This window comes from Cyphomyrmex costatus, unplaced genomic scaffold (genome assembly GCF_001594065.2).
Source record: "Cyphomyrmex costatus isolate MS0001 unplaced genomic scaffold, Ccosl1.0 scaffold222, whole genome shotgun sequence".
Classification (NCBI taxonomy): Eukaryota; Metazoa; Arthropoda; class Insecta; order Hymenoptera; family Formicidae; genus Cyphomyrmex; species Cyphomyrmex costatus.
This window is the reverse complement of record NW_017276280.1, coordinates 95625-108889: the sequence shown is the minus strand read 5'-3', so window position 1 is coordinate 108889 and position 13265 is coordinate 95625. Positions and strand designations below refer to the sequence as shown.

At 48.3% G+C, this 13265-nt stretch overlaps 1 protein-coding gene across 1 annotated transcript in view; it reads right to left on the bottom strand.

The window, feature by feature from the left end:
* Positions 1-13265, bottom strand: part of LOC108773798 (RNA-binding Fox protein 1) — a 264406-nt gene that overhangs the window by 228274 nt on the left and 22867 nt on the right. The window lies entirely within an intron of this gene.

Here is a 13265-nt window from a genome sequence, read left to right as displayed (position 1 = left end):
TCTCTCTCTCTCTCTCTCTCTCTCTCTCTCTCTCTTTCGGCCATCTATGACTTACGACCTCAATTCTTATTAAATCGTCTCAGCTCGAATCATTGTTATTTTTACGTTGCCGGTGTTCCACAATGAAATTATCCGTTGATAAAATCAGTAACGCTTCACTTCAGTATTATATATTCCTTCAAAGAAATCTGCATTATACACTAAAAAAATATCGATGTGGATTTAACACTCGCGCTATTTATTTAATTCTCAGTGTATTAATATTAATATTAACACCAGCATGGTGTAAATTAAAAACCTCTATTGTTATATCAACACCATCATGATGTGGATTAAAAACCCATGATGTTAAATCTATATTATATTGGTATTAATATTATCACCAACTTAATGAGAATTACATAGCATCGCCATTTTTTAGAGTATACAAACAACTACAATGAGAATTGCATAAATTATGAAAAGCTAACCGTAATAAAATAACGGAAACTAATTATAACTTCAAGACTGGCCCGTATATTTCATTTTCTGCACTATCGCGCGATTTGCATGCACGTGACCTTTCATGTTAATTTTCTGTCTTGCTCGGCTTCTCCCAATTTACCGGCGTAGCGGCAAATTAAACCCAGAGATCGCTTTCACTAGCTCGTTTGACGAATCACATCTCGACTGATAACTCACGGTAATTAAATGTTCGATTCATTTGAACATCTCTATAATGTCCATGCAATATAAAAAGAATCTGTTTCAATTCGCTACTTTAAACGTGCCATCAAACGTAGACAAATAAGCTCAACCGTTATTCGCGATGAGAGCATAAATTTTATGTCATACAATAAATTTTCTACCTAACGTTAATGTAACGCGAGAGCTTGGCTGTGCTTTATTTTAGCTGCACATCAATACTAGGTACTGAAAGCTGTGAAATCTCCTCCGAGAGATGAAGCATTAATTAATACTTGCGCGCATATTCCACGTGAAAGAACTCAACGAAAAAGAGCCATACGATATGTCTGACGTTGTTACGAATGTTGACAGTATCTATCTTTAGTTGTAATTTTAAATTCTCTATATGTAAAAAAAAAAAGTAATATTTTTATAATGAAAAAGAGATACCGCAATGCGCAATTTTATTGAACGAATCGTCTATCGTCTCTTACGTTGTGTAAATATTTAAATTTAAAAAAGTATAGAAATACTTAATCAGAAACATGAAAAGTATAATAAGACTAAAATAAATTACTAAGTTTTAAAAATAAATTATAATTTATAGCCTATATATTGTTTCTTTTTAATTGTATCGCAAAAGCTTTCTTATGGAACACATTGTATATTACAGAGACTCATTTGCGATTAGTAAAATCGATTGCTTATACGATTTATACAAAAAAGTAAGTTTTGATGTAACTTAATTACACGCTCATTACTTTCAGCCAGTTTAACTAGAGGCATTAGAACCTGGTCCATCTTGCTAGATCCGGTCATAGTCAAAAAGTCTGTAATGGCGAACAACATGTATACGCAAACACGAGGAGCGAAAACGGTCGCGTACGTGTGCCAGGTCGTGTACACAGGCGGAAATCGTCGGGGATGTTAATCCGTGTACGCATGGACCATTAATAGCGGACGTCGTTAAACGGATTGCCGTCGATACTACGTAGCATGGCGTGCACGTGCAGGCAAGTGCTATGGCCAATGGCGTGGAAACGGTCTGGCTATCGCGACACCGCGAATGTTTTCCACACATTTTACCCGCTTGAAACTGTTAAACAGTATGGGAAAGAAAATTAGCTGTCCACGGCAAAACATTAAATATTATATCGCATAGATCGTTCGTCATGTATCTCGTCCACATTCGATAAATGAGATATTAATAACTTCTGCAATATTAATAAATTACACGTACGACAAGTATTTAAAAATAATAATACATTTTTCTGATGTAGATATATAATTTGTAAAATGATAAAAGTTATATATAATGTAAAATGTACAGTTATATTAGAAACGTCGAACAGCGCAATCATTACATACTTCATAAGAATATTTTTATAATGATAATTTCAGATTTATAAATTTCTTTTTTGAAAAATGACGACGGTCGCTAAAAGGAGAAGTTTAAAATTCTTTTAATTCTCACTCTTCTAATTTTTTTATACATAAAACGCTATTTCATTTTTCATACTAGTTTATTTCTCATCCTGATTATTCATTATTTATTTAAAAAAAAAGCACTAAAGTGATAAAAATAATCTATATCATACACACTTCTATTATGAAAAAAACGTTTTTTAAAAAAAGTAAATTATGTACTAAACTAAATTATTGTACTCTGTCTCTCGCGAAGGATTAAAAATGAACTCACGTTGCATATTGCAGTATTACATGTATCATCGGATCCAAGTTGAGGAATGTATTTGCACATTCATGTCTGAACTTGCGTTGAAGTTCGGTGCGGTTCGGTACACGTTTGTATCAAGAAATATCTGCAGTGATTCAGTGTCACAAATGAACGCGGATACGCTGAGAGCGTTAACGCGCGTGTAACAATGTGAACACCTTACAAATCGCCCTACACCACTGATCGCATCGAATGTGCAGGAATGCTACACTGCGAAACGGTATTTGTGTGCGCATTAGATCATACGCGGGTGGCGTATGTACCGGTTGCCGTGCGATGTAAATTGCGATTCCTTGTTAATTAAAGCAGACCTGGCAAATCTGCACCGACCGCGAGGTCAGCCACCAAAACACTCCGAAACTCATAAATGATATTAAACCTGATGATGCGTGACAAAAATTGCGCGCATGATTAGATCTTAACTAATTTTTAAAGGAGGAGGAGGGTAACGTTCATTGTTTTTAACAAAACGCATCATTTTATAGCGTGATTTTGTTGGAAACAAAATGCTGTTTATCTTTAGCTTTCGATTTTGCAAGCTAAAATAATGAGAAAAAACAATTAAAAGGTAAGAATCATTGAACCATAACAATAAAACTAAAAAAAAATAAGTAAATATTAATATAGTTTATAATGTATTATATTACATAATATAAATAGCCAATATATATTAAACAAGATCAATCAAGCAAATTTAGAACGTCCATTAGGTATTTATTAGTGTAATAAATTTTCATTAATAAATTAATTGATTTCCTAAATTTCCTCGTTGTTGGCTTTGTTGTTACATATTTATAGATAGGATAGAAATATTAACTTTTTTAATCATAAAAATTCATTAGAAAGAGTAAAGGAAAAAAGGCATAAAGATAAAAGTTACGTTTCTTTGCGTTCATACATACCACTACATAGTAAAAATATGTTGTATTTACGTTAAAATCACTCCACTCAAGCCTTTGTTAAAATTGTGTATTTAATGTTTAATATGTCCAAATGTTAATTAAACACAATGTTATTATGTTATTTGAATATTTTAGTAATTCATATTGAATATCTTAATATACAATAATACAATTTAGAGATAAATAAACAAATAACATAGAAATAATGTTTCTTAAAATGTAAATTCCAAGATAGATAATTAAAATGTGTTAATAATTTAATATATTATATTATAAATATTAATTTTAATGAAGAAATATGATTGCTTTCAAATTTTATACTACGTTTTTTAGGTTAATTTTTTTACATAATATTTATGTTACTTTCTAACTTATTCATCTCATGTTAAATTAACATAAATATTTGAATTGACCGTTTCTGACATGTAAAATGTGTTAAATTTGACATAAACGTTTCAACCGTGTATTACGCCATAAAATACTTGTCGCGTACACATATTATTTTGCAATCACAAAGCAAAAATCGTAAAATTTCCGATCGTACCTCGGACAAGATATCGTGCGGAATGGCGACGCGTAAAGCCATCGAAGCGGAATCGCGTGTTACGGGCAGATTTCAACAACAGGCTTTCCGAGCTTCCCGTTCGTAAACAGAGACATTGCGCGAAAAACGAATAATTCATAGCTCGAATGGAAAACGATTGGCGTTTCTCTCGCGAAATTAACGACGCGCGAAGATGAACGGAATTTACGAAGCTGAACTCGTGCTTTTTGCGACTCTGTGTTTTTTCCTTCTTCTTTTTCCTTTTCTCTCTAGCGCACAGTAAATACCGGGTAATACACTAATGAGCAACGTCGGCGTTCGCTTTAAGTGAACCGTTATAAATTCGTTTAATTCCCGAAGATTTAATTTCTCCCGCCAGAGAAAACTTGGAGCATCCCGAAGAGTAGTCCTTGATACAGAGTGTTTCGCAAGGTCCTTAATAATCTCAATAATAAGTTCTTTATTGAGTTTGGCTGATTTTTACTTAAGCTTTTATTGTTAATGTTTATTCCTTTTTAGTAATCAACTTTTGAAATGAAACTTATTATCTAATTACAAAGATTGACTAAAAATACTTAAATGAAAGAAAACTTTTTCGTTTAAATCACGTGTATTGAAAGTGATAAACAACATTTATTTGTGCAAAACAGAATCATAGAAAGAAGAACAATCCAAAACGATTGCCGACTAAATAAAGTGCTATAAAAAATAGAATAACTGCGAACGATAGTGGATTTGATGATTAATTGAACTATAACTAACTTTAACTATTTTAATTATATATTTACTTCCTATTTTTTTCCAGTATCTATTTTTATTTATAACCACATTTAACGACTTAAAGCGAAATTACGTTTGCCTTTCGTTCCTTAATTCAAAGAAAAAAACAGTTCGAACAATCGAGACAACAGTTTCTGTCGGAAAGTTTCTTCGCCGAGTCGAGGAAACTTTTTCTCCACGCAGACTTTCGTACTGCGACCAGCCGTCCAGTCGGATCTCATCCGCGTTTCCCGTACAAGTAAGAAATTTTGGCGGCGCAACCGTCAGCTCCAATTAGCGGTCCATTGTCAGGCGGATCCGTATGTACGCAATCGAGTGCTCTATTGAAAACTTCCCACATGGTCCCGGACCGGGATGTAGGATGAAATAGCGTTCCAGTTTATTTTCCAACCATCCGGCACAACGAGTTTCTGCAGCGTTCGTAAGGCCGTTCGAAAGCTATTTGTCCGCCGTGACCGCCTCGTTCGTCATCGATCGCCATCGTGACATCGAAACGGGGAAAATTAACGAGAACGCGAGATGAGAGAGAGAGAGAGAGAGAGAGAGAGAGAGAGAGAGAGAGAGAGAGAGAAAGAGGAAGAGAACATGCGCGAGAGTGAGAAAGAGCTAAAGGGAAAGGGACAGAGTACGGTCCTGTTAAATTTTCAACCGGCTCATCGCTTTCGAGTGATCGATCGCGAAGGCTTTCCATCATCGGCCTCTCTCTCATTAATGAAAAGATCGACAGTTAAAAAATCTAAGAACTGTCTATCATCGACGGTATAAATGATATGTCATATATCCGATTATGGATTTTCATCTTTAATCTATCGGTCGATACAAGTATACATGACTTTTTTTTATCCTTACATAATACATAATGTATTAATAATTGAATTTTATCAGGCATTGCGAAATACATTTACAACGTATTATAATAAATAAATTATAAATAGAGAAACTAATAATTTATTTATTATAAATAAAAATAAAAACGTCTTCAATATAAATAAAGACATTTATGATAAATTCCAAATATTATAATAAAAAATCTCTTAAAAAATTTAATCAATATTTAGCACAATAAATCATACAAATTGAAATAAAAAAGATAAAAAAGTTACGATAACACATATTTTATCATTTATCGTTTCCTTTAAACTATTTTTAATGTTATTTTTTTCAATTAGAATCGATGTGTCTTATGAAATATTTACTAGTAAAAGAGAAGCATTTTGATCGAGATGAAAAAGATGGAAAACTGAAAGTCACTGGCAATGAACTGTCAGTTTCCTCAGACAGCACAAAGTCGATGGAGTATCTTCGAGCGCGACTTGGCAATTGCTTCCGAGAACGTAATGTATATTTTTTTCTTTTTTTTTCTCTTATCGGACAGCTCTTCGACTCCATTACCGGTAGACGAGCGACGTAACCAACTTCGAGAGGCACCGGAGGTTTCGCTTCTTTTTCGCTGCCTCCAGTTGTTGACTCTACTGCCACGCCGAGCTCGACGTACTTTTTCGAAAGCTCCATAAACACGGACTTAACGATCGTGCCAACTCGAGCAAATTTGAGGAAAACGCTGCAGACGAAAAATATTACGCTTCGAAGTGAACACGTGAGATTATGACGTGTATGCTCCGCACTGTGCGATAAAGAGGTAAATAAGTTGCTACAACTCTGCAGATCAAACAGATAGTAAACAAACGCTAAATTAATAAAAAATTCTTATTAAATATAAAAGTAATTGGCATATTAATTTTACTTTCCAAATTACATTGTATTTATGTGTCAATAAATAAAATATCTTTAATTCTTACTAAAAGCTGCATTTTTAAGGTTTCATCCAATGTCGTTGAAATATTGTAAATAGAATAACATGCTAAGGCGATCTGAGATCCAGAAACGCCCAAAAATAACGAAGATTTAGTACACAGTTGGAAAATTTGTGTGTTTTTGTGAAAATATCTCTGCTGGTTAAAGTTTTTGTATTAAGTAAGGTACACATTTAGATGTAAATTTAACATGTATCTCTAACTTTAAATGTATATAATGAATATGAAATGTAAAGTGATCGAAACGATATAAAAAATATATTAAAGTACACAATTTGCACGTATTTAGTAAATATGTTAAAATTTACAGAAAAAAAGTGTTGATTTTACTTTGTAATGTATTATATCAATAAAACGTTGGAATAGTTATATTTATATAATGTAAAAAAATATTTTATGTTAATTTTGTCATAATAATTATGTTGATTGTATACATAATTCTTTTCAAATTTACATTCAATTTTTGTTGAAATATAAACATATATATCCATGGGTATGTTAAGTTAGCACCCCAACTATAGTACTCAGGAGTTCTGATTAGAGTTCCCACTTCCTTTTGACGAGACGAAGAGTTCCCTATAGTTAATAACAAGAGTTCCGCTCAATAAACATTTTTTTTACATTTTTTTAAAATGGGGTGCTAACTTTTTATCGAATTTCGAGGTGGAATAGTTCTGAGCGGCTTAATAGCTTCAATTTGCGATTGCCTAGAGTTCCTGATATGTAAAAAAAATTTTCGAATATTAAAAAAAAAATTAAAAATTTTTGAAAAATTAATTTTTAGATACAATAGTTCTGATAATAATTTCTGCTTCTTTTTGACGATACGAAGAGTTCTCTATGATTTAATGACATGCGCTTAATAATCATTTTTTAATAATTTTTTAAAAATGGGATGCTAACTTTTTAACGAAATTCAAGGTCGCATAGTTCTAATCAGCTTAACAGAAGTATTTTGTGAATACCTAGAGTTCTTGATACATCCCGCAGGGGGTGGCGGTCGCCTGGGGGCTTCGGACTTCGGTCTGGGGCGTCCGGGGGACAACCACTTTGGGTTTAGCGAACCCACGGACCCGAGCTCTAGCGGATCGTGGCTCAGGCCGTGGCCGGACCCGCGCTGGGACTTGTCCTGGCGCCGGGGGGGCCATTGGCTGGGGACACAATCGGCAAGTGGGTCCGGCACCCCAAGGAGGATCGGCGGGCGGTACTCCGGTATCGTCCGAGGGGTCCTCTGGGCGGCTCGTCATCGTATGGCGGGCTTAGCCATTGTGCCGGTAAGAGAAGGTGACTCCGACTTCAAACGCCCGGTGGCCAGGCGCCGATAGGGGGATAGTGGTTCCCTCCCCTGGAAGGCGGTTATCGCGGGCCGCGCCTCCCGCCATTCTCTGGAGCCCTCGCCCGTCCCGTCGGGGGCGGGGTGGTCTCTGGTGAATGGGGGGGTTGGAATCCGCGACGGGGGTGCTCCCCCAAGCGGGGCGGCGGTTGTGCTGGGTGCTCTCGGCCTTCCGTCCGCTCCATGCCGTGGGAAAGGGACCCACCTCTGGTGGGAGAAGGGCCGATCGGGTCGTCACCCGTTTGGAAGACGACCCTTTGCGGCGGATGCGGGTTCGTGCGGGGCCTCGGCACTACACGAACTCGTAGGGGAGTGCGGGGGGCCGCTCGAACTTATTCCGAGGTCGCGGCCCCCGCTCTTCCGTGGTCGGGACCGGGAGTCCAACTCCGGGGGCTTTTCCTCTGGGGGGGGAAGCCCGGTCCCTGTCCCCCGGGCCGCTGGGATTTATTCCCAGGTCGGGGCCGGGGGCGGACGTAGGTACCCCCCGTTCACCGACGGTGTCTTTAAAAGGTGAACGGGGGGCAGGTGGTTTGCCTCCCACGGGGCTAACCCCTCGTGGGAGGCGTGCTGGTTGCCATGGCGGAGAGGGTGCGGGGGAGGCACCGCCCCCCTGCCCAAACTGTCCATGGGGCCCCCCGGGTGGCGTCAACCGCGACGGTGACCCCTGGTCGAAGGGGGGGGACCCCCGAAAGCAGCGGGCTTCACGGCCCGCTGTTAGTAAGGGGCTGGAACCCAGTGGCCCGGTTGAGTGTCTCCCGGGCCCCGAGGTATAGGCAACTCCCCGGCGGAACTTGGGGCCCCGCCTAGGTTACGTCTCTGGGCGGGGAAGGTATACCCTGGTTGCCGAGCCGTCGCGGGTAGTGGGATCAAAACAAAAAATGAATTTTTTGAAAAATAGTGTGTATGTGACTGGTATGAGTGCGTGTGTGAGCCTCCTCTCTCTCTCCAAGAGTGAGAGGCGGCTGATCGGTGACTGCCGTCTCCGCTCGGGGGATATCATTCCCCCTGCGGCGGTGGGAGTCCCCGTGAAGGGAGGCATAGAGTACTATGCCCCGGAGGGCCCGGGGCGCCTGGGGTACCGGCTGAGGTACTCCTCGGCCGATGCCCCGGGAACCTGGGTGAGGAGCGTGAAGGGGAGGGGCAGGGGGAGGAAGCCGGTTATGGCATCCCCCCGCTGCCCCTCCCCGGACGAGGAGGAACCCCCGGGTAGCGGTCCCGCTGGAGGGACCGCCTCGGGGGTGGACGCGTGCGGGGATGTGTCGGGGGGAAGAACCCTCCACACATTCACGTACGCGGGGGTGCTGAGGCACGGGGCGTGTGGAGTCCTCACTGGGGGGGACTCTGTGCCTCCCGTGCTTCGGCTACTAGGAGGCACGGGGGGATCAGACGACGCAATGTCGGCGTCGTCGATCTCCTCGCTCGACGGACGAGACCCCAACTACAGGCCGGGACCGTTGTGCTCCAAGGGTGGAGCCCAGGGGTCCCGGCCTGCGGAGCCGTCGCCCGGGGAACCGGCGGCGGCTGAGAAAAGGGCACGGGACTCGCGCTCCACCTCTCCGGAGGATTGGGGGGGGGGGGGGGGGCGGTCGCGCCTATTACAATCGTGCCCTCCTTCCCCTCCTCTTCGGATGAGGAGGTGAGACGACAGGCGGCGCGGGACGCAGGGGTGGATCCTCACTCCGCCCCGGCGGTCGGCGCCTCCGGTGTAAGGAAAGGCCGTGGCAGACCCGCCATCGTGAAAGGTCACGAGGGCGAGTTCACCGCGGAGAAGTTGGCCCTTCGCCGACGGGCCAGGGAAGCGGAGAGGCTGAGGAGGGATGGCATGTATGTCGCCAACCCTTCTCAGCCCCCCCTGGGCGCGAGAAATCAGCGCCGTTTGCTGGAGGCGGAGGAGATGGCCACCAGGGGTCTCGCTCTTGAGCCGGACGGGGCAGTTCTAGCTGTGGGGCTGGCGTCTCTCGACACCCTAGCTAAGGGTGTCGAGAGATCCAAAAACATCAAGGGGGACATCGTGGGGGCCCTCTGGAGAGGGCTTGCCGGCCTCACGGCCTCCCTCAACATTTTGGGGGAGCGTGCGGAGAGAAGTGGCGGCGGTCCCTCCCGTCCTAACGCGGAGTCCGTGGAGTTCCGCGCCCTTGTGCGTAAGGTCGCGGAATTCCGACAGGAAAACGTGACTCTGCGAGAGCAGTGCAGGGCGCTGCAGGAGAGGATCGAGAAGATGGAGGAGAGGGAGAGGAGCCGGGCCGCGGATTGGGGGACCCGGCGCTCGCTCTCTCCGGCCGTCGGTAAGGGGGGTCGGGACGCGGCGGTGCCTCTCCCCCAGAGGATGAATTTGAGGAGTGTGGGTCGGGGTGCCGGTGTGGGCCCCCTCCCCGCCGCCTCGCGGGGGGATGTCTCCGGGACGAAGGGAGACGAACTCGAACTCGAGATGGACCTGCCCGAGGTCTGGAGGCCAGCGTTGAAGGGCAGGTCCAAGAGAGTGGACGCGCCCACCGGCCTGGTCATTGAGAGGGCGGAAGACCAGGGGAGACCGGTCGACCCCCCTCTCCCAGCCTGGCCCCGTGAAGAGATGAGAAGGAAGGCGGCCTCTCCCACTCCTGGAGAGGGTTTAGAGGGAGCTCGCGGGAGGGTGGAGAGCCCTCTGAGGAGGAGTAAGAAGGAGTAAAGTCACCGGCCGAGGCCGGGACACCTCACCGTGTGAGGAGGAGGACGTCCTGGCCAGAATGGTGGGCGGTGTGATCAGGAGGGAACTCTCCCGTCTCGGGCTGATGCCCGCGGGTGGCGGGTCGGGGTCTTCTCGCACCCCTGCCCAACGAGCGGCGCGCAGCCGTAGGAGAAAAGAAAAGAGGAGGAGAGAAAGGGGAGTGGTATCGCCGCACCCTTGGTTCCCGCCGTTGGCCGGGGGGGGCGCGGGGGCTGGTCCGTCTGTCGGCGGCCCGGGGGTTCCGGTGCACGGTGCACAGGCTCGTCCCGCTGGAGGGGCGGGTCATGCGACTGCGCCGGTTCCCGCCGGGAAACAGGACCGTGGTAGGATCCAGGGGGGCTCGGAGGGGTGCCGCAAAGAAGGCGGCCTCCTCCGGGCAGAAGGGAGAATCCTCAGGCGTCGGGGGGGCGGCCTCCGCACCGAGAAAGGTCTCGGTGAGGAGGCCGAGGACCGCCGCCGTGACGCTGACTGCTCCGATGGGGGGATACGCGGAGGCCATGAAGACGGCCAAATCCGCGGTCCCTTTCGCGGAGCTGGGTATCTCGGACCTCCGGGTCCGGAGGACCATCACGGGCGCTCTGGTCCTGGAGGTTCGGGGTGCCGAGGGGGCGGAGAAAGCCACCCGTCTGGCTGAGGAGATGGGTAATGCCTTCGCCGGGCGCGACGACATCAAGATCGCGCGCCCGGTGAAGACCGCGGAGCTGAGAGTCACCGGCCTGGATGACTCGGTGTCCGCCGAGGAGGTGGCGGGCGCCGTGTCGGTGGCCGGTGGCTGCTCGGCGTCGGATGTGCGGGTGGGGGACATAAGGATGTCCCCCTCCGGCACCGGGGCGGCGTGGGTACGCTGCCCCGTGGAGGCGGCGCGCTCCCTTTCAGAGCGGGGCCGACTCAGAGTCGGATGGGTGAGTGCGCGGGTGCAGGTTCTCCCTGTGCGCCCACTCCAGTGCTACAGGTGCATGGAGTTGGGCCACGTAAGGGCGAACTGCACCGGCGCTGTGGACAGGTCCGGCGCCTGCTACAGGTGCGGGGACTCCGGGCACCTCGCGGGCTCGTGTGTGGAGCCCCTGCGGTGCCCGGCCTGCGCAGAGTCGGGCCAGTCCGCGGCGCACAGGATTGGGTCGCTCCCCTCCTGCAAGGCGGCAGGAAAGGGAGCGGCGAGAAAGAAGAAGGGTGGTGGGGGCGTGGGTTCGGCCGCGGTGCGGCCCCCCTCCGCCCTTACCACGTCGAAGGCGAGCGCGTGTGGCGCGGCCGAGGGGATGGACGTAGAGCCCGTCCCGTCGGTTGCGCCGCAAGTTAGGGCGCCCTCCGTGGCCTCCGATACGACGGAGGCCATGGAGGTCGCCCACGAGGAAGAGGCCGCGGAGGAGGCGCTCCTCATAGCCCTTTAATGGCAGGAAGGGTCCCTCTTCTTCAGGCCAATTTGGCCCACTCTTCGGCGGGCTTGGCGATGCCTGGCGGAGAGTGGGGCGGGGCTGGGGATCGTCGCCGACTCATACTACATCCCGGAAGACCACCCGCATTGGGCGGCCGACCGGGATGGGTTGGCGGCGATCATCTGGAGTCGCGACGGCGGGTCCCCGCCCATGTCTCTTTTGGAGGCGGGGCGGGGATTCGTCGCGGTTGAGTGGGGTGACGTCCATGTGATGGCGTGCTACCTCGTGCCTGAGGCGGCTGATCGGTGACTGCCGTCTCCGCTCGGGGGATATCATCCCCCCTGCGGCGGTGGGAGTCCCCGTGAAGGGAGGCATAGAGTACTATGCCCCGGAGGGCCCGGGGCGCCTGGCGTACCGGCTGAGGTACTCCTGGAGGAGGTGGAGGAGTGGGCGAATAGCCTGGACCTCTGCCTCCTCAACGAGGGACGTCACCCCACTTTCAGGGGTGGCAGGGGGGAGTCCATCATCGACTTGACATGGGCCTCCCCTGCCATCCGGAATAGAGTCAGGGGATGGAGGGTACGACCTGGCGCCCTGGGGGAACAGACGGATCACTGCCTGATCCAGATGGCCGTCGGGGTCCGTCCATCCCTTGTGCCCCCTCTTTACACCGGCGGAGCTCCTAGCCATGGGAAGGCCCAGGATGCACAGGGAGGTGACTGCGGACAGGCACGAGGGCCTGCCGCCGATCCTCCCGCACCTGGCCGGGGCGTGGAGGGCCGCCATAAGGGACGGGGGTTTCCAGGAGTGGACGGAGGGTCTGCTCTGGGATCCCGTCTTGGCGAGCAAAAGGGTCGTTCAGTCAGTCGGCCCGCTCGCACAAGAGTGCACTGACCGACGGCACGGCCGTCTGTCTTTTAGACTGACGCAGGTGCTCACCGGACACGGGTGTTTCGGTGAGTTCCTGTGTCGAATAGGGAAGGCCCCGGACCCCCGGTGCCACCATTGCGGGTCGGCCGAGGACACCGCGCAGCACACCCTGGAAGAGTGTCCAGCGTGGGAGGTGCAGCGCGGTGTCATGAAAGACGTCGTCGGGGAGGACCTGGCGCTCCCCAGCGTGGTTCGAGCCATGCTGGGGAGCGCTGGGAATTGGGACGCGGTCTCCTCCTTCTGCGGGCAGGTGATGCTCGCGAAGGAGGAGGCCGAGCGTGCCTGGGAGGGGATCGTCCCCCGTCCGCCGGAGGACGGGGACGATCCCGCTAGGGGCGCCGGCCCGGGCGGTGGCCGGGGCAGGCGCCCACGCAGAGGCGGAGGAGGAAGGACCCAGGGTCGCGCCGCCGGCAGAGGCCGTGGCCGGCGCCCTCTGAGAGGCGTTAGAGGGAGGACCAGGGGTCGCGCTGCCGGCAGAGGCCGG